The 20,896-nt window shown below is 42.1% G+C and overlaps 2 pseudogenes; both read left to right on the top strand.

Annotated features, from left to right (window-relative positions):
• Positions 1–1,879: 1,879 nt before the first annotated feature.
• Positions 1,880–4,549, top strand: LOC119511292 (annotated as a pseudogene).
• Positions 4,550–4,620: 71 nt separating this feature from the next.
• The window catches only part of LOC119511291, a 71,079-nt pseudogene continuing 54,803 nt past the window's right edge, over positions 4,621–20,896 (top strand).

Below are 20,896 nucleotides of genomic sequence, written 5' to 3'. Positions count from 1 at the left end.
TTTTGAAGAGGAGCAAGCTTGCTAGAGAGGAACGTCCTGGGAGAAAGCCGTTTTGAGGCCGGAGCTTTGGAGCAGACGCCAGCTGCCTTCCTAGCTAGCAGAAGTTTTCCAGACACCATTGGCCATCCTCTGGTGAAGGTACCTGATTGCTTGGATGCTTTGTGGCCTTAAGACTGTAACTGTGTAGTGAAATAAACTCCTGTTTTATAAAAGCCTATCCATCTCTGGTGTTTTGTATTCTGCAGCATTAGCAAACTAGAACACCATTCTTATAGTTAAAAGCAACTAAAATACAGTCAGAAACTAGAATATAGGTACCAAGGGTCAGGGTGAGGGTAAGGAATGGGGAGTTAATGCTTAAATTGTACCGAATGTCTATTTGGGATGATGGGAATGTTTCGGTAATGGATGGTGGTGATAGCACAACATTGTGAACATAATTAACAGCTCTAAATGATGTATTTGAATATGGTTAAAAGGGGAAATTTTAGGTTGTATATATGTTACTAGAATAAAAATTTGAAAAAAAGAACAAAAACCATAGGACTGTGCAACACAAACAGGGAACCCTAATGTAAACCATGGACTATAGTTAGTAGTATAATTGTAACAATATTCTTTCATCAGTTGTATCAAAGGTGCCACCCTAATGCAAGGTGTTAATAATGGAGTGGGGGGTGAATATGGGAACTCTGTATTTTTTGCATGATTTTTCTGCAAACCTACAACTTCTTTAATAAAAATGAAAGTATACTTAAAATATGCACGTTCAATGCAACTACTGACAAAGGAAAGCAAGGGCATGAGGAACATGGGATTCACATGGGGAGGAAGGGGACTGTGGTGGGGTCTTACGGCTAGATGAGGGTTATTTTCAAGTCCTCCCAACAAACAACACGAAGAAGCCTCTGTCTAGGAGTCAGCCAACAGGGCTCCTTCCCCTGGTTCTGCAGCTGAGGGGAGTCTTTCCCTACAAAAGCCTCTCCTCGCTGCTTGAGGATATTTGCAAATTCCATTCTTCCAGATTATTTTCTTTTTGCTTTCAGGCTCCCTTGCCTTCTATGAACATGCAAACAACGTTACCTCGGGAGTTGCTTATTATGATTTTTGAGTCTTGTGCCATTTCCAGGAACCAAGCCTTGTTGGAGAGAGGAGGTAGGAGCCTCCCGCTGTCCTATCTGGGAGGCGGGCGTGGGGCAGAACCTGGGACCCCTGTGAGTACTCCCCTTGCCTGATTCCTTGGCTCCCAGGCCTGCGGCAACACAAGTGTGAAGAACTGAGGCCCAGGCTGCTCCTTGTTGTGAGATTGACACAGGGCAACAGTGACGTGGCCCCTGGAAGCCTCCACTCTGGGCACCCTCAGATTCCTCTGCTCAGTTCTGTTGGCCTTGGGCCCCAGGTGGAGGATGATGTCCGTACAGGAAGGAGCACTGGACCTGGAGTTAGAAGATTCAGGTCCAGACCCATTTTGTGGCCTTGGGAGTAATCCCTCTGATAATAACAAGCTTAATAATTAAAATAGTATGAACAGCAAGGAGTAATTTTTGAGGGTTTTCTGTGGCCCTGGCACTGTGCTAAGTGCTTTGCAGTATTGCTTCTTTTTTGTATCCTATTTCTATTTTACAGATGAGGAAACTAGGGCTTGGGGATGAGCTAAGTAACTTGCTTAAGGACACACACAGTGATGAGCTAGCAGAACTGGGATTTGAACCCTATTTTGTCTGATACTATGAGCTTTGCTTTTAACCACCCTATTATATAAACTATGCTATTTTCCTTGACTTAAAAATTAAAATGTCTGTGTGTGTTTGGGGAGGGCTGGGGTAACTAAAGTAATACCTCCCCTTTAAGGTGTCTGTATTAAGATTCAAATGGGAAGATGGAGGTGAGAATGCTTTGCTAAGTTATAAATCATCATGCCTGAGGGATTCTTCTCCTTCATTCCTGAAAAGGCCAGTGTCCCTCTAAGCCCTTTCCAGCTCGGACTGGCACGTGTCTGGCCAGGGGCCGCTTGCAGCCAAGAGGTGACAAGGGAGCAGTCTTCCATGGGCGTGGGTAGGTCACACCAGTGGGAGTGCAGGGGTGGACGGCCAGCCATCTGGAGCATCTCGGGATGGTGAGCGCTTCTGTCCTCTCCAGGGCCTGCTGATCAGAATGACATCGTGACTGGTTTTGTAGCTCTAGGTCTGGAGCCAGGAGTCTGCGTTCAAGGCTGAGCCTTAGTTTACCGGCTATGAACATGGCCAGTTCTCTTACCTCTCAGGGCTTTAGCTCCCTGTTGTGAAACACGGACAGACTAACACCACATCATGGGGATGTCGTGAGGATTCTGTTGGTGCAACGCAGCACGCGAAGATACACAGATGGCAGCTCTGGCATTGTGGGTGCTCAACCCAGGCTTGTGGTCTCTGTAAGAGGAAGAGGAGGGCTGGCCCATCCCTGTGCACCTGTGCATTTATTCAGGCATTTGTGTGAAACAAGGTTGATCCTAGGTCCTGTTTTTATTTGGAAACATTATTTATCAGGAAAGAAGAGCATGAGTGAGGAGGTAAATGTGGGGGGATTCGAAGGATGGTGGGGGCTGGGCTAACACAGGGGGCAACGTTGTGGAGAGGGGCCTGCGGGGGTCCAAAAAAGCTTGCTACCTTTTAAAATCAATAAATCAAAATTGTTTAAGTCTTCAATTAATTAGGGCATTGTCTTCAGGATTTCTGCTGTTGTTCATTCCAAATATTTAAGAAGACAACTTATGGAAACGCCATGGAGATCAGCTGAAACTGAGCTCTAGGCAGATTTTCTTAAGTTCTACAAAATTTGATAGCATGGCTCTCTCCTCCCTCTCCTGCTGCCACAACAGTTCCCTCAGTGGTTAAAAAGAACAAAAAGTTAGGACAGAATAACTTCTTCAGTCAGATTACAATTTCGCATGACCTACAAGCTCTCTTCATTGCTCAGGTATTAATTTATTAAGATGGAGGATATTTACTTATTAACTGTTTGATAACTCTGTGCCAGAATCTGTGTTAAGCATTTTGCAGGCATTCTCTCATTTAGGTTAGGCTTTTCTTAATTCATTTTTGTAAATTAAAAATGTAGCAACTAAGTTGGAAACTAAGCCCCCAGTGCGTCTTTCTGTCCCTCTGCAGCCTCGGCCCATGGCTGCCCACCCTACCATGGGCCCTGCAGTACGGGTGGAGCTGCCGGAACAGAGCTTCCTGTGGAGCATCTTCCAGAGGGTTGGTAAAGGCAGGAATGATGTGATGCCAGACGAGCACCAGCAAGCACTGGCCAAGGTTCTCAACTAAAATGACCCCAGCCATGACTATCTCAATTTTGAGGTCTTTATTTTGATTGATCTTCCATCTGCCGTCACCGGAAATACACCAGCCACTCCAGACTTTCAAGTCCACATACCTGTACTCCATTTAATCCTGTGACTGTCAGTCAATCATATCTACGTTTGGTGGAGAGGACAAGGCTGACGTGAATGTCAGTGAGTTCACCGGCACCTGGAAGCACATCACAGACTGACAGAACACCTTCCGCTCCTATGACAGGGACACTTCTGGGTTGACTGACAAAACGAGCTCAAGCAGGCACTCTCGGGGTAACAGCTCTTTGGCCAGTTTCATGATACCTGTATTCAAAAGTTTGACAGGCAGGGAAGAGGGCATGTTGCCTTTGATAACTTTAATCAAGGCTGCATAGTCTTGCAGTAATGATGATAAATTAGGGCACATCAGGTTTCTCTGATTTGCCTGCTAAGTGCTAACACTTCGTGATTTCTTTAAACATGAATCTGGTCCAGCGCTTACCACCCCCGTCGGTTCTGTCTTCAGTCCACCCCTCTCTGAGCCCACAACTAGTGGAGCAGCATCCTTGGCCCCAAGAGGCCAGACTCAGAGTGGCTGCCTGAGTGCCTTTCATCTGAGTTCAAGGAACTTTGTAGAGGTTTTGCCACTCAGGCCGTGCATCTTGCAGCCCATTTGTGAGTGATGCTGTCATCAGAAGAAGTGTGTCATTATCAGTGACGGAGCATGTGGCACAACCTGCTTGCTGATAGTCTTCAGCAAGAACCAGTTCCCAGAGGTGTGAGTGCCCACAGTGTTTGAGAACTAGGTGCAGATATTGAAGTGTGTGGCAAGCAGGTGGAGTGGGCTCTGTGGTACATCCCTGAGCAGGAAGCTTGCAGTTGCCTAAGGCTGCTCTCCTCTTCTGTGCTTCTCCATTGGCAGCACTGATGGTTTAGAAGACACCTCAGGAAAATGGACCCTGGAAGATAAGCATTTCTGTCCCAATGTGTCCATCATCCCTGTTGGGATTAAGAAAGGTCTTGGGAATGGCGAGTACATGAGGTGGGAGCTAGCCCAGACGAGATATGGCACACAGGATGGGCACTTTGGGGAACATGGAGTGTTCAGCAAAGACCAAAGATGGAGAGAGGGAGGTTTTTGAAATGGCTACAAAAGTGGCTCTGCAAGCCAGATGTGGGAAGAGGGAATCTGGATATGCAATAATGCATCTTTTGTCCCAGATTGCAGCTCCATAGTCCTCAGGACTGGCCACCTGGGGTTGCCTGGAAGTGACCAGGCCACAGGCTTCCGGTGCAGCTCAGGGAAAATGGCAGTGGTCACCGCATTCCCAGCTCTGGCATGGATCTAGCTAGCTCTCAGGACACAGCCTAGTGTCTCCTTTGCTCAGTGGGATGCCATTCAGATGCTTCTCCAGAGGCGACAGCCCAGCAGGTCCTCAAAGATGCATGATTGAAACCCCTTTGCCTCCGTGGCAGGAGCAAGTTGATGAGTCCACAGCAGCCAGAAGAGCCGAAAGAGGGGAATGCTGGAAAACCGCATTCTCCTTAGTCTCTTTGCTCAATAATATCTGCACCCAAAGAATGTCAATCGCCTGATTAAAGAGGCAGTAATAACTGGGATCTTATCACCAGGCCACAGCAGCAAAACCAGCTCCAGAAATATTAGAAAACGAAGCCCTGGTACTGCTGAGAAACTACATGAAAACCAAAATCAAAGAGCAGAGACTGTGTGCTCCGGATCTCGAATACCTCTGTGAAAAGCCACATTTGCTGTGCACCACAGCCTGCCATGGGGGCTCAGCCCAAGACCCTGTCTGCTCGGGATGGACAGCGGCTGTGGCTTCCTGCTTCTCCGTCATCGCTCAACCCACTCAGACCAGAAATGGACCTACCTCTGTCCCAGGACATGTAACTGTTCAGTGTGACTCATTCTAAAACTTTTTGTTACTACAGGGAAGAGAAGAGAAGAGGAGGGGAGGGGAGGGGAGGGGAGGGGAGAGAAGACCTGGCTGCTCTGTCTTATGAAATCTTGCTGCAAGCCCAGCCCTCCATGTGGTTCATTTTCAAAGCGCTGTTTATCAATCTCAGTGTATCATTAGCGGCATTTTTCATTTATCTATAATGTACCTAAGATTCCAAATCAGAAGTCATCTTGCTGCCAGTATTTAGAAGCCAACCATGATTATTAGTGATGGGTAGCCTGCCTGTCTCGGACTCTGCTCTGACGGCCCTCTGCATCCCACCTGACACACCCACCACTAGTTCGAGGAATTTCTTAACTTCTTTCTTTTTTCTAGAAAGAGAAGAGGTGGGTAAGGTCTGTGAATTAGGCCATAACTGCTGTATAACCAACACATCGTGGCTGTCGCCTGTCAGCTGTGAGGTGCCCTGGGGAGTTGCCACTTCTGCACGTTCCTCCTAAATGGATTTTTTGGACATAGCTCTGAGCATGTCCAGTCAATTTAAATGGGCTCAGCCAGAGACACCCACACCCCTGCAGTGGTGGCAGTTATAGTTCTGTGGTTGCATGCTAGTTACCTTACAGTTGCTGCGTAATTAGTGCCGCTTACTGTATGTTTCCAAAAATAAATACATCTCTCCCTTGTTATGGTCTCTTTGAGGTGTTCTTTTATTGTATGTTTGTTTTCTTTTTAACTTTTTTTTCATACAGTTGATTTAAAAAAGAAGGGAAAGTTAAAAAAAAAAAACAAGGAAAAAAAAAAAGATGCGGTGCCCCCTTGGGGAGCCTGTGGAGAATGCAGGAGTGTTCGCCTACCCCACCTCCATGGTTGCTAACATGACCACAGACATGGGGGTCTGGTGGTTTGATGGGTTGAGCCCTCTGCCACGGGTTTTGCCCTTGGGGAGGTGGTTGCTGCAGAGGAGAGGCTAGGCCTCCCTATGCTTGTGCCTGGGAGCCTCCTCCCGAATGCCTCTTTGTTGCTCAGGTGTGGCCCTGTCTCTCTAGCTGAGCCAACTTGAAAGGTGAAATCACTGCCCTCCCCCCTACGTGGGATCAGACACCCAGGGGAGTGAATCTCCCTGGCAGCGTGGAGTATGACTCCCGGGGAGGAATGTAGGCCCGGCGTCGTGGGACGGAGAACATCTTCTTGGCCAGGAGGGGGATGTGAAGGGAGATGAAGTGAGCTTCGGTGGCAGAGAGAATCCAGGAGGGGCCGAGGGGTCACTCTGGGGGGCACCCTTACGCACACTTTAGACAGCCCTTTTTGGGTTCTAAAGAATTGGGGTAGCTGGTGGCGGATACCTGGGACTGTCGGACTACAGCCCAGAACCCATGAATCTCGAAGACAGTTGTGTAAAAATGTAGCTTGTGAGGGGTGACAGGGGGATTGGGAAAGCCATAGGGACCACACTCCACTTCGTCTGGTTTGTGGATGGATGAGTAGAAAAATAGGGGAAGGAAACAAACAGACAAAGGTACCCAGTGTTCTTTTTTACTTCAATTGCTCTTTTTCACTCTAATTATTATTCTTGTTATTCTTGTGTGTGTGCTAATGAAGGTGTCAGGGATTGATTTGGGTGATGAGTGTACAACTATGTAGTGGTACTGTGAACAATCGAAAGTACGATTTGTTTTGTGTGACTGCGTGGTATATGAATATATCTCAATAAAATGGAGATTAAAAAAAAAAAAAAAAAAAAGAAATAATGCTGAGCAAAATAAGCCAGGCACAAAAAGAGACGTATTGTATGTTACCACTAATGTGAATTCTGTGAAAAATGTACAATGTTTTATACTGTAGAATGTAGGGGACCTAGAGATACCAATTAGTGGAGGGGGAATGATAATCTAATAAAAACAGATAAACTATGGAGGGTAATCTCAATGTTATGGGAATGCTCAGGAATGATTATGGTTTGTAAACGTTCTTGGATATAGTAAGATCATGTTGGAAGCAATAGAGTTATTTTAGGTCTTTTTTTCTCTTATTCCTTTGTTTTCTTAGTGGTTGTTAATTTTCTTGGGGTATGGTAGGAACATGTTGGAAGCAATGTAGTTATTTTAGATTATTTGTTTTTCTTACTCCTCTGTTTGGACATGGTTTATTAATTTTCTTGGGGTATGGTAGGAACATATTGGAAGCAAAGTAATTATTTTAGGTTATTTGTTTTCCTTGATCCATTGCTTTGTTTGAAATGTTGTGGGGTTTTTTTGGTTGTGGTTTGCCTGTTTGTTTTTAATTTTTTGATAAACAAAGTTAAAAAATTGAAAAAAAATCAGTAGAAAAATGGGAGTAAAAACTAAATGACAAATAGGGTGGGATGGGGGGATGGTTTGGGTATTCTCTTTTCACTTTTATTTTTTATTCTTATTCTGATTCTTTCTGATGTAAGGAAAATGTTCAGAAATAGATTGTGGTGATGAACGCATAACTATATGATCATACTGTGAACAGTTGATTGTATACCATGGATGACTGTATGGTTTGTGAATATATTTCAATAAAACTGAATTTTAAAAAAAAATAAATAAATAAAAATAAATTAAAAAAAAAAAATAATAAAATAAAAAAAAAAAAATACATCTGCCCCAGACTAGATGTAGTATGTTCTGTATAATTGCATTTCTGAATACTGAAAACTGGTATTTGTCATCTCTGCAGAAAGTGCATTTGTTTTTTAGAAAAATGAAATGTGTTTGAAAATAAAGTCAGATGGGAAATTCATTAAAAAAAAAAAGTATCTGGATAGGTTGGTCCTTTGTCCTTCAGTGATTTGTCAGAGAACCTGTTCACCTAACATTTATGTATTCAAATCTCTAAAATAGAGAGAGCCTGTACCCCACCTCTGCTTCAAAGGGTTCCTGTGAGATGGGATTACATTTTTATTATGTTCCCTTACATTTTAGAAACAGATGCAGTGTAAATATCTAGTTATGTGCTGCATCTCTGAATTGCTATAGGGTTATCAGGTTTCCATTTGAAATTGTATCCCGCAAGTATCAGCTCAAGACTGTACAGCATCTCACCCATTTAGTTCTACCCAAGAAAAGGCTGCTGTGCTTCTAGTCACTGGGGCAGTGCGGTCTGAGCCCCACAAGAAGCTCCCCCACAACTCCCACTGCCCTGAGGGGGGAGGCCAGGCCAATCTGGGGGTGCAGCCCTCCTCGAAGCCCAGCTCTGTGTCTCTCTGTGAGGGATGGCTGTTCCAAGCTCCATCCCATCCTTTGAGAATAACTCTGAACACTAGACTTGGGGGTGGGGGTGGGGGTAAGTTCCAGGTCTCAAGTGAAAAACAAATCCTTAAAAATGTTTCCCTTCATCTCTTTTTCTAAGAAGAAAAAGGCTTTTTGAAAACTGTTTTTTTTTTTTTTTTTTGCAAGGTAACATGGAAACTTGTAGATATCTTGGAAAAATACAAATAAAGTATGAAGAAAAAAATTTTTAGTAACAACTATTTTAAGATATCATAAAATAATAATTTCAAAAAGTATGGAAAAGTATCAAGTAAAAAAAGTAGAACATTCCATCCCTCTCACTCTTCTCCCCAATTCCACTGTAGAGATAACCACTCTTAGCAATTTGATGTGTACCCTTCTAGCATGTGAACATAGATAACCCTATTATGGCAACAAAGGGGGAAAATGAGAGTGTGTGTATTCAACACTTTTTGAAATGTAATTGGGAATATATTTATATATATGTAATCATATATGCACATACATTACCTTAAATATCTTTCCATGTCTCTATTTACAGATTTACTTCATTCTCTTTAATAGCTACATAGATTTATCTGCACCAAATTTGTTTAATTGCTTTTTTATTAATAGTTATTTCAATTGTTTCTAGTTTTTGCTTTTAGCAAAAGATGCTGCAGTAAATAGAAATGATGCAGGGAATATTCTTATGCAATTGGGTGAGTGTGTTAGTAAAGTGAATTCCTAGAAGAATTGCTGAATCAAAATGAAGACTATTTAGTTTTTGGTAGCCGCTGCCAAATGACCTCTAAAATGGTCATACCTATTTCCAGGACCTGCCAACAGTGGGTCATGGTGGGTGTAACTGGCTATGAGGGAAAGCCACATTTTTATGGCTTCCTTCATTTCCCCTGAGCTGGACAGGTTGGAGGAATGGTGCTTGCATGATGGGAGAAGGGAGGAGGCCAGCACTGACCTCCTGACCTTTAACCTCTCCCCTCTGCGGCTCCATGGCTAGTGGGCAGAAGTTTGGGCGCTTCCCATTGTCAGTGGCAAGGCCACTGTCTCCCCTTTGCATCCCTGACTTCCCCTCCAGGCCCTGTGGTAGCCCACAGTCAGTGAGCTGGTGTTGTAATTGCTGGGAAGCACTTCTGACCAGCCTCAGGGGTATGCTCTCAGGATTTATGAAAATACCTTTGGGGTGAAAGGTGCAATTGTATAGATAGCTCCAAACTTATAAGTACAGCTCCATACATAATGGTCCTGGGGGAGACACCAAAATATGTTACAGTGTCAATAAAAGTTTCATTCAGAAACTTGAAATTGCTCCTTTTGGGTTCACACTACTCAAGATTTGGTGTTAAGCCAACTGCAACTTTCCGTCAGAAGCTCCTATCCATTTGTTCAGCCTTGTTTGCAGCATGGCATCAGAAAAGAAAAGAATCTTTCCCCCTTGTCCTCCCTGTTCCTCATTCCATAAAGGTACATTTACCCTGCATACCATGAAGTCATGCCTCTCTTTAGGGTAATATTTTATTAAGACTTGGGGGGCAAGCGTTATTCGTACAGCATTTAGGCTGTTGGAACCTTTCCCCAGGGACCCCACTTCACTGACGCCATGTAGATCTTTGTCCGATATTCAGTCTTGGTTCTGGTGTCCCAGCCAAAGGCCCCCGTGAGTTTTAAACCAGGGGGATGTCACTGACCCATTGCTTCTCTATCTTAGGAAGTTCCAACCTGCGCCAATTTTCTTCTCTCTAATTTTGGCCTGTCAAAATAGAAATATTTCATGTAACAGAAATATAGAAAATATAGTGATATTTTTCCTGCTGGTAGATAAAAATATAGTGATACCCAAAGCCAGGAAATAGTTTTTTAAGCCATGTCACAGCACATAATCCTTGGCAAGTTTGACCCATGGGCCACGGGGCTGGGCAGTGGTACTTAACAGGTTCTGCAGAGACCCTAGATCTTCTGTTGCAGCCCACCACTCACTTTCTGATTTATTCCATTCTCTGCCGGGTTGCTCTGTGAGTCTCAAACAGGTTATTTTAGAGGTCAACTGCCAAACCAGAGCCAGCATTTGAGATCCACGTTTCTAAGCTTAGCCGCCTGAGGTGAAGAAGGGTGAGAGGTGAGGGGCTTGTTGAAGGAGACCTAAGTTATGTTCCTAGATGACGCAAGCCCTCAATTTCTTTAGCTGTAAAACAGTGCCTGGAATTGATCTGGTCTTAGGTGTAGTGAGGATTTGAAGAAGGTGCTAGTGGGAGGGCTTTGAGCAGCATGGAAATACAGTGCCTGCTCATTGGTATTAAATATCATCTTTCATTCATGAGCGTAAAATCCAAACACAATGCTAAAATAATCCCATAGAGTAGCAACAATTTAGAATGACATTAAAAAAGTAAGCTTAATAAGATGGTTAATTTTTACATTTGATACTGTAAGTTTACAGCTATAAAATAAGGCCACAATAGTTTAAAGGCCTGTTATGTGCAGAGGACCTCTCAGGGAGACCTAGAAACTGATGACAAATGGTGGTTTCTAGGAAGAACTGGAAGATGGTGGGTCAGAGGTGGAAAGATCCTTACATGTCACTCTATTTTCTTGATACCATTTGAGTTTTTAAGCAACAAACATGCAAATATGCCTAGAGAAGTTGATTTGCTGTGGCACCCTCTTTCTTTCTTGCTTCCTTTCCTACTCCTCGCCTAGGAAATGCCAACCCAGTGCACTGAAAACGTTGGTCCTCTGACTCTCTCCTGCCACCCACTATCCTGTGGGCACAGCTGTTAACTTCCCGAAGCCTCAGTTTTCTCACCTGAAAACTGAGGATAAAAAACTAGTAGCAGCCTCATACGGTTGTTGGAAAGATTAAGCAACGCTCTGCCTAGGACAATAGAAATATAATGCGAGCCACGAGTGGTGTTCATGTGTCATTTTAGATCTTTAGTAGCTGCTTTAAAAAAGAGAGAGAGAGAAAGGGAAACAGGTGAAATTACTTTTGATAATATATTTTATTTAACCCACTGTCTCCAAAATATTATCATTTATCATTATCAATCATTTCATTATTTTCAAAATGATTATTAAGATATTTTACACTCTTTTTTTTTTCATAGTAAGTCATTGAAATCTGCTGCAGATTTCACTCCTACAGCTATCTCACTTCAAACCAGCTTTATTTCAAATGCCCAATGGCCCCATGTGGCTAGTGGCTACAATACAGGTCTCCAACAGGGTTGCAGTGCACCCTAAATAAATGCTATTATTGATTTTGCACTTTTGCACGTGCTGTTGAACTCTTGCCCAACACTCAGCTGATTGGCCATGTCCTCTGCAAGCCCTTCTGGGACGTCTTTGCCCCCCACCCCTCATTCCTCCATTGTAGACATTTTATTTGTCTGTCTTTATAGATTCTAAGCCCCTTAAGAGTTGTAGCCTGCTTTTTGTTCTTTATAACCCTGGAGCATAACTCACTGCCTGGCACATGGGAGGGGCTGAATAAATGTCATTTGAATGAGAAAAGGAGCAGAGGGACAGTGTGCCACCTCCTTTGCTTTGGTGGCAGGGTGGTGATGGGCTGATTTTTGTTATTTAATTTTTAAATACTGGTTACCAGAACCGGTTCCCTCTTCCTTCTCAAACTGCCTCTCAAGGTCATTTCCCAGGCTGGGCCTTGTTGCAGAAAATAATGATAAGAAAAGCAAATGTCTTAATTAAACAGCCGGCACAAAGAGAAATCATGGCATGTGAGCAGGATCACCCAAACACACAAATGATACATTTCATGCACTCTGTTTCTTATGTATTATAAACCTTTGTGAAGTGGAGAAGAGCAACTGCTCAACTTCAGTTTCTTTCAGGGATTTGAGCCCATGAGCAGGAAGGTTTCTGAGAGTCTAGAGGAGCAGGGAGACGCTTGGCCAGAGTGTGCTCTCTGGCATGTAAGCGGGACAGGCCTTTCTGCTGGGGCAGGATGGGATGGGGTGGGTGGGGTGCAAAGACGTCCCAGAAGGGCTTGCAGAGGACATGGCCAATCAGCTGAGTGTTGGGCAAGAGTTCCGCTCTGGGAGGGCCAGCTCTGGGAGGTTGGTTTGAGGAGCAGGGGTTGCTGTGTCCTTTGCCCTTTCGTCCTTTTCCTCCTGGTTTCTGCTGCTGAAAGGGGAAGGAAAGGGGGTGGAAAGACTGGGGACACTGAGGCCTTTTACCTGGATTCATTTTTCATGTTCTGTCAGAGCTGGTGTATCAAGTTTGGTTGAACATCAGCCCCGGCAGGGCCATGTCTCCTGTAACTTTGAGGAACTGTGGGGTTTCTGTGTTTGACGGGTCTTCACTTTAACACAAAGCAACCAGGGCTGGTTAATGATCATGAACTGTCATGGCGGCCGCTCTGAGCGGTGGCAGTGATGGATGGGGCGGCAGCTCAGAGGGAGGCGGGTGGGCGCTGGGGCAGAAGGTTTATTTAAGCCAAGGCTGATAATAGCTCTGCTCATTTCAGAGGGGCCTTCTCAGGCTCTGACCAGCAGGACTCTAACGGGATAAAGGAGGAGAGCCCCCTTTCTGCATTGCCTGTCCAAGGGACAGTTCTCACCCTCCTTGTCTTGTCTATCAAATAGAAGCAAACCTTGAAGATTCAGATCAATTTTAAATCTTCTGCTTGGAGGCAAAACAACAACAACAACAACAACAACAACAACAACAACAAAGCCATTTCTATAATCAACCCTGTCATCTTTCTTGTTTTGGCCTCATGCATCTATATGTTCATGTTTGCCTTACTTCACCATTTGAATACCATATCCTTAAAGAAACTGTGGGGGGTGGACCTAAGAAAGTATGAATCTTACCCTCCATTTAGGCAGAATCCCTTTTGGGGGTTTTATGAATAGGGGAACAGAATTCTACACGTTAGTTGGGGTTCCTTAAAGTGATTGTATTTGGGAAAATGGAATCTGCTTTAAAAAATACTTTCATAAAATTTTAATACCTATCTTTCTGGATTTGTTGATCATTCTATCCAGTTCTAAAACTTGCAACATTATCTATGTCTTTAGGTAAAAGCCAAGTGTAAACTTTGCTGGTAGTACTTACTGTTCAGTGTGAGCCACTTTCAATGTGATATATAGTCTGGGTTAGAATACCAAAGCTTCCCTCTAACCTCAGATGTAGTTGTGCCTGTTAGGTTTCATTAAAATAAGCTCTCAGGGAAATGGCCTGACCGGAGACCTCTCCTTTGGAGATGCCACATTCGGATCACCAGGGGACCTTTAATCTCCTGGGGCTGAGATGGAAAGACGCTGTCAAGGCCTGCTGATAATTCTGTAGGGTAAGGGCTAATGCCCAATGGAGACATTTAGTTGGCTCCCCACTTACTAAATTCAGCAGCCCCTGGCCCCCACCCATTGCTGGACAACATAAACATCAGGTTTTGGTAAATAAACTCAGGCTATCATGCAACTGTCCAACATGCACTTAAGCTGTGACTGACAGCTCGCTCGGGAGGACTGAGAGTCTAGAGCCAAAGCTTTTGGGTGTAGCGGCTCCGAGCTTCCAAGATAAACAAATCTGTCGGTGAGAGTGACCAGAGTGTTAGGTCAGTCCAAGGGTCACTTATAGGTCATCCTGCGGGGAGCTTGGTCTCTGCTTTGTGTTTATCCTGGGGAGAAAAGCAGGAGGGGCTGGGGCAGAGGGTTGGGTATCTACTGAGAAAACATCCCTGGCCGGCTCATCAGAGCCTTTGGAAGTGAATCAGCACCGATCCGGCACTGTGTGATCCAGTAATGGTACAGGCATGGGCTGGTGTTTTCCCCAGGAGTGAATCTACTAGTAACCTTGGAAATACAGATAGCAGGATGTGTGGGGCTGGCTTACCTGGGCTGCAGAATCAAGCAAGGGCCTCCCAGAGCCCAGAGTGAGTTAATGAATCACTGTTATGAAATCGTGGCTGTCAGAATTGGAAAAGACGACTGAGGAATGGGAAGCTTTGCCTGTCCCCATCGGTCTTCTGAATCTTACCAGTTTTCCTGGAAAATATTTCCTCAGCTTTGCATTCTGTACCAACTAGGGGCTTTTCAGGATAGTGATCCTAAGCTTTCTTTTCTCCTGTGCTGGGCTCTTTGCTATTGATTGATAGTGCGGCAAAAGTGGAGGTTATTACGGTATGTCGTATGACCCTTCTTCATTGATGTTTAGCAAAGTAAAGACCCCACACCCCTCAGGGGTCCCTCTGTTTAGCCATCTTCCAATTCCCTCTCATTTGAAGGACAGTCTGGGGCAGTAAGAAGATGACAGATGACATCAAAGGAAGGACATTTAGAGCTGAGGGTGTTTTTGTTGTCGTTTTCCAGATGTCAGATGACATCTTTTAATCCAAGGTTCGGTTGCTTCCTCTAGAAAGTAACCCTATTTAAAAAGTGGTCTAAAGGGGCTAATGTCTTCAGATAAACCAGAAGCTGATGCTCCAAACAAGTCCTTGGGATTATTGGTAGACCACTTTTCAGGTAAACTTAATTTACAAAATGTATGATAAATTAAAGGTACATTTAATAGATACATTTAAAGATACATGTAAAGATATATGTAAAGTTGCATATAAAAGAATTGAAATCATACCCAGTTTGTTCTCTGACCGCAGAGGAATCAGGTTAGAAATCAATAACAGAAATATAACAGGAGAATCTCCAAACAGTTGGAAACTAGATACAAAGAGGAAAGTCTCTTTGTGGAAGTCCCAAGGGGAATAAAAAAAAGACACTGAACTAAATGAAAATGAAAATAAAACACATCAGAATTTTGGGGACACAGCTAAAAGCAGTGCTGGGAGAGAAATTTATAGCACTAAATGCTTGCTTAGAAAAAAGGATGTCTCCAGTCAATAATCTAAGCAAGTTTCCATCTCAATAACCTAGAAAAAGAAGAGCAAATAAATCCACAAGAAGCAGAAGGAAGGAAATAATAAAGAAAAGAGCAGAAATCAATGAAATTGAAAACTGAAAAACAATAAAGAAAAATCAATGAAACAAAAAGCTGGTTCATTGAAAAGATCAAGAAAAGTGAAAAATCTCTAGCAAGACAGATAAAGCAAAGTGGGAAACACAAATTACCAATATCATGATTGAGACGGGGGATATAATTACATATCCCACAGACATCAAAAGAATAACAGGGGAATACTGCAAACAACTCTACAAATATAAATTTAGATGTGTGACAATTTAAATGAAATGGAACAATTCCTTGAAAAACAGAAACTACCACCACTCATGGAATATGAAATAGATACCCTAATAGCCCTATAATTATTATAGAAATTGAATTTATAAATAACCCTCCCTCCAAAAAGAAATCTTTAGGGCCAGATAGTTTCACTGGAGAATTCTATCAAACATTTAAAAAAGAGTTAACACCAATTCTACAACAATCTTTTCCAGAAGATAGAACGAGGAAATACTTCCCAAGGCATTTTATGAAGCTAGTATTACTCTGATGCCAAAACCAAAGGCAGTATAAAAAAGAGAACTATGGACCAATAATCCTCATGAATATAATAAATTAAAAAATCTTTAATAAAACATTAGCTAATAGAATTCAGCAATACATAAAAAAATTGCACACCATGACCAAGTAAGGTTTATTCTAGAGAAGTAAGCCTGGTTCAGTATTTGAAAACCAATCGATATAACCCACCGTATTAACAGGCTAAAATGAGAAATATCATATGATCCTATCAGTCAATGCAGAAAAGTAATTTGGCAAAATTCTATAATTATACTTGATAAAGACTCTCAGAAAAATGGGAATAGAGAAGAACTTCACCAACTTGATAAAGAGCATCTATTTTAGTTTCCTAGATGTTAAAACAAACACCATACAAAGGGATGGCTTAACAACATGAATTTATTGTCTCATGGTTTCAGAGGCTAGAAGGCTTGCTTCTCCCTGGGGTCAGTATCTTCTGGCTGGCCAACAATTTTTGGAGTTCTTTGGCTTTTCTGTTACATGGCAATGCACCTAGCGATGTGTTTGCCTTTCTCCTCCTAGTTTCGTTGACTTCCAGCTTCTGGCTGCTGCTGTGGCTTCTTCCTCTTACTCTGTCTGAATTTCATTCTGCTTATAAAGGACTCCTATAGTCTGGATAAAAGTCCAACCTGCTTCAGTTAGGCCACACCTAAACTGAAGTAACACCTTCAAGATATTCTGTTTACAATGGGTCTACACTGCAGGACCAGGGTTGGGACCTAAACATGCTTTTATGGGGACATGGTTCAATCACCAACAGCACTATGAAACACCCACAACTAGCATTATACTAAATGGTGAAAGACCAAATGCTTTTCCACTAAGATCGGAAACAAGACAAGGATGTCTGTTCTTACTGCTTTTATTCAATATATTGCTGGTAGTTCCAGTCAGTGAAATAAGGCAAGAAAAGGAAATAAAAGGCATACAGATTAAAAGTGAAGAAATAAAGCTGTCCCTATCTGCAGAAGACATGATTGCCTACCAGAAAATCCCAAGGAATCTACAAAATAACTTCTAGAACAAATAAGTGAGTTCGGCAAAGTCACATTATACAAGCCAAACATGCAAAAATAAACTGTTTCTATTACTAGTGAACATATGGAAACAAAAATGTAAAATACAATACCATCTACAATAATTCAAAAAAAAAAAAAAAGAAAGAAACACCTAAATGTAAATCTAACAAAATATGTACAGAACTTTTATGTTGATCACTATAAAATGCTGATGAAAGAAATTGGACAAGCCCTAAATAAATGGAGAGATATACCATGTTCATAGATTGGAAGACTTAACATAGTAAAAATGTTAATTCTCCCCAAATTGAAATATAGGTTTAATATAATTTCTATGAAAATTCTAGCAAGATGTTTTATAGATATAGATAAGATTATTCTTAAGTTTATATGGAAAAACATAGGAACTAGAAGAGCTAAAACAGTTCCGAAAAAGATGAATAAAATGGGCGGAAAAGTCTACCCAATTTCAAGATATCGTATAGCTACAGTAATCAAGACCATGTGGTAAACTTAGTAATGGATGGTGGCAATGGTAGCACAACATTGTGAATATAACTAACACCAATGAATTGTACATTTGAAAGTAGTTAAAATGGGAAATATTATGTTGCATTTATGTTACCACAAAAAAAAATTCTAAAACTACAACAACAACAAAATAGACTCTGCAGTATTGGTGGAGGGATAGACATAGATGAATGGAACAGAATAAAAAATCCAGAAATAGACCCACACATATATGCCCAACTTATTTTTGACAAAGATGAAAACACAATTCAATGGAGGAAAGATAAACTTCAACGTATGGTTCTGGAGCTACTTCACATCCATTGGTAAAAAAGGAAGAAAGAAAGAAAGAACTTCAACCTAAGTCTCATACTTTTTATAGAAAAAATTAGCTCAAAATGGATCATGGACTTAAATTTAAAATGTGAAAATGTAAAATATTTTTAGGAAAAATAAACAGGAGTAAATCTTGAGGCTCTAGAACTAGGTAAAGATTTTGTAGACCTGACACCAGAAGCATAATCCATAAAAGAAAATACTGATAAATTGGACTTCATCACAAAAAAAAACTTGCTCCTGAAAGATCATTCAAAGATGAAAAGAAAAGTTAGAGACTGGGAGAAAATATTTGCAAACCACATATCCCACAATGTCTAGACCAATATCTAGAATATATAAAGTACTCTAAAAACTCAACATTAAAAAAAAGAAAGAAAGAAACAGCAAACAATCCAATTAGAAAATGGGCAAAAGACAAAAAGGCAAGAGGAGACGTTTCAGTGAAGAGGATACATAGATGATAAATGAGCACATGAAAAGATGTTCAACATCATTAGTCATTAAAACCACAGTGAGATATCTCTATACCCCTATAAGACCAACTAAATAAAAAATAATGACAACACCAAATGCTGATGAAGATGTGGAGAAAATGGATCAGTCCTACATTGCTGGTGGGCAGTAAGAACACAGCCACTCTGTAAAACAGTTTGACAGTGTCTTAAAAAACTAAGTAGACAGCTATTCCTGGGCACATATCCCAGAGAAATGAAAACCTGTGTTCACAGAAAAATCTATACATGGATGTTTATAGCAGCTTTATTCCTGATCTCCCCAAACTAGAAATAACTCAGGTGTCCTTCAGCAGGTGAATGGTTAAGCAAGCTGTGGTCTGTTCACACTGTGGCCTATTATTCAGTAATAGAAAGAAATGGGTGATTGGTACACACAGCAACTTGGATGACTCTCCAGAGAATTATGCTGAGTGAGAGAAAAAAAAAGCCAACCTCAAAAAGATTGCATACTGTATGATTCCATTTATATAACATTCTTGAAATAACAAGATTATGAAAATGGAAAATAGAATGGGAGAGAAGCAGGGGTAGCTATAGAAGGGAACATGAGGCATCCTTCTGGTGATGGAAACACTCTGTGTCTTCACTGTACTGATCTCAGTGTCCTGGGTGTGATATCATGCTACAGTGTTGCAAGATGTTTCCATTGGGGGAAACTGGGCAAAGGGCACACAGGATCTCTGTATCGTTCCTCAGAACTGCATGTGCATTTACAATGATCTCAAGATAAAAAGGTTAATTAAAAATATTTGTATTATTTGTAGTTTAATACCTTTAAATTATGAGCTTGCCTGGGCTATATTTTAAAGTAATTAGTCTCACTAATCTTTAAAATTCTATTTAATAATAATAATAACAAACCCTCTATTTACATGCAATTGCTCTGGAATAAGCTATATGATAAAATGTTCTAATTGTTTCTTTTCAGTAACCCCATGGATATCTGTCCTACTTGTTCTATCATAAAACTTCTCATCTCATTCATTCCCTTAATTGTTGGTTTATTCATTGAAACAACGTGTGAGCCAGGCTTGAGCCACACACTGTCCCATCTTGGTAGAGTGCCATTAAGACAGACCTCTGCTCCCTTGAATTCAGGCTCTCAGATATTTAGAAGAGAAACTCCATTGACTGATTTAGATTTGCCTGTGGAAGTTACTTCGAGTGTCTGCTTTTAAACTTTTGGATTTTGCAGCCAAAGGAAGGTGCCTCAGGTCACACGTGCTTTTGTAGGTGAAATATGGCGGCCTTGTACCAAGTGGCTCTCCGTGGCTCCCAAGGCCTTGCTTTCACATCAATGGGCTTTTCAAACAACATGGAAAGTGAAGAAGCCCTTCCTTTTCGCACTTAGGGTTTTGTAGACCAAATTTATTATTTAACTTAGAAAAATATGAATGAAAATATAAGGAGTGGATAGATATTTTGTTTTCCTCTCAATTTCCCTATCACAAATGATTCTGCAGACATTCCAACTCAAGATAATAAAGCCGAGGTCCGTGGGTTGGACTGGGCATCCTCTGAAATTGTGCTCTGTATTTTGGCACAAGTACACTTTTCTGGAGAGAATCCACAGCTTTCAAGAGGTTCTCTAAGTCTGTGACCTGGGGAATATAAGAAACTCTGTTTTAATCAATGATGGGTCAGGGAGAAGTAGCAAGAACTAGAAAAATGTGGGGAAGAGACAACGCATCTTGCTCCATCTTCTCCTTTCAAGGAGGGACTCAATCCCTCCTCCTCTGATGGGCTTACCTCCTCTATCTACAAGTCATCTCTTCTGTCCACACCCTATGCTTTGTTTGCTCCTTCTGTAAGATGCTCATCACTTTCTATGGCATGTTGGGGTCTTTTTACCCTATCCCCTGTACCCTTATGGATTTGTTCTAGGACGATAACAAATATTTGTTGGGTAAGTGACTGATTTGTTGACTGTACCCGTCAAACTTTCCGTGTGTCCTTATGGGTTTGGAGGTAGTATTTGCAGAAATGGCTTGGAGAGACTTAGACCTGGGAATTCTAAGTTCTCTATCTTTTCCACATGCCAGCAGGAAAGGTAAGGGGTTGGACACTGACTTGGGATTTCACATGATGTGAGCTGCCCAGTGGGGACGGCATAGTCGGTCCTCCATGGGGACCGATTGCCTGCTCACCAAGAGACAGTAAGGGTCCTTGGATCTTCTAGAGCCTGCTCAGAACATTGCACCTTTCCTTGTCCTAGTTGTCTCATTTGAGAAATACTTGAAAAACCTCACTAATCCCCTGATTTCACATTCTCTTTAGGGCAAGTCTATTCTTTTAAGGGAGGGCTGGAGTGAGAGGGACTCAGGTATTCCCCCTTCCCGTGGAATTTGCCCCAACCTCACACAGCATTGCCTCCAGCCCCTTTCTTGCATTCTTGGCTTTTGAAGAGGGGAGGCAACCCCCCCTTATCTGGGATTGCCTGCTTAAACAAACTCAGTGGTGTGGAGGTATTGTCCTTTGGAAACTTGGCCTGGGACACTTTACCAAGTGTCTGCAAACA

The sequence above is a fragment of the Choloepus didactylus genome, chromosome 16 (assembly GCF_015220235.1).
Source record: "Choloepus didactylus isolate mChoDid1 chromosome 16, mChoDid1.pri, whole genome shotgun sequence".
Classification (NCBI taxonomy): Eukaryota; Metazoa; Chordata; class Mammalia; order Pilosa; family Megalonychidae; genus Choloepus; species Choloepus didactylus.
This window is presented reverse-complemented; position numbering and strand designations above follow the sequence as displayed.